Source organism: Cebus imitator, unplaced genomic scaffold (assembly GCF_001604975.1).
Source record: "Cebus imitator isolate Cc_AM_T3 unplaced genomic scaffold, Cebus_imitator-1.0 Scaffold22, whole genome shotgun sequence".
NCBI lineage: Eukaryota > Metazoa > Chordata > Mammalia > Primates > Cebidae > Cebus > Cebus imitator.
In genome coordinates this window covers 5,755,244-5,756,143 of record NW_016107337.1, presented here as the reverse complement: position 1 = coordinate 5,756,143, position 900 = coordinate 5,755,244, and positions in this window count along the sequence as shown.

Here is a 900-nt window from a genome sequence, read left to right as displayed (position 1 = left end):
AAAAAAAAAAAAAAAAAGAAAAAGAAAAAGAAAATTATCTCCTTGAAATGCCACAACAGAGATTTAAAGTTAACAATAAATACAAAAACTTTCTTTAGCCAGTTAGGCAAACCAAAATAAACTGGCTTATGAAAAATCCTAGTAAACATGGAGCAGTCCCAGCACAGCACTGAGATACATTAGGTTATTATTTAAGAAAATTATCTCATGAGCCTCACAGTGAATCTTGAAAGTACAATGTCCAGCAACAGACTCCACAACTTAACGAGGGATGTGGAGAAAGTGGAAGGGATTTAAAAGACAGTCACAGAGATGATTAAAGGGTTGGAAAAATAGGAGCTAGAAATTATTTAGCCCAATTTAGAGAAGACTGCTAGGTTTCTTAACAACAGTATTTAAGCACAGGAAGGGTTGTTATATACAAGATGATGAACAGCTGCTTTCTATCTTAACCAGAGAGTGAACAGAAGAAACAGACTTTGATTAAAGCATGAAAAACCTAAGTTGGATATATAAAAAAGAACTTTTGAAAACGAGGATTATTGGGCCTAGCCTAGCCTAGCCTGAATTGGGTTTGGTTGGGCTGGGCCAACTGAAAAAAAAAAAAGAAAATGAGTATTAGATGTGAGATCTCCTCAGGATCCCCTCCTTGCATCTGCTCCTTAAATGATGCTTTCTCAGAGAAATAGTTTTAGAAGAAAAAAAAAAAAGATGCTTTGTCACAGAATTGTTTTTCTTATTTTTTGTTGTTTTTTGAGACAGAGTCTTGCTATATTGCCCAGTCTGGAGTGCACTAACATGATCTCAGCTCCCTGCAACCTTCTCCTCCCAGGTTTAAACAATTCTCATGCCTCAGCCTTCCAAGTATCTGGGATTACAGGAATGTGCCACCATCCCCGG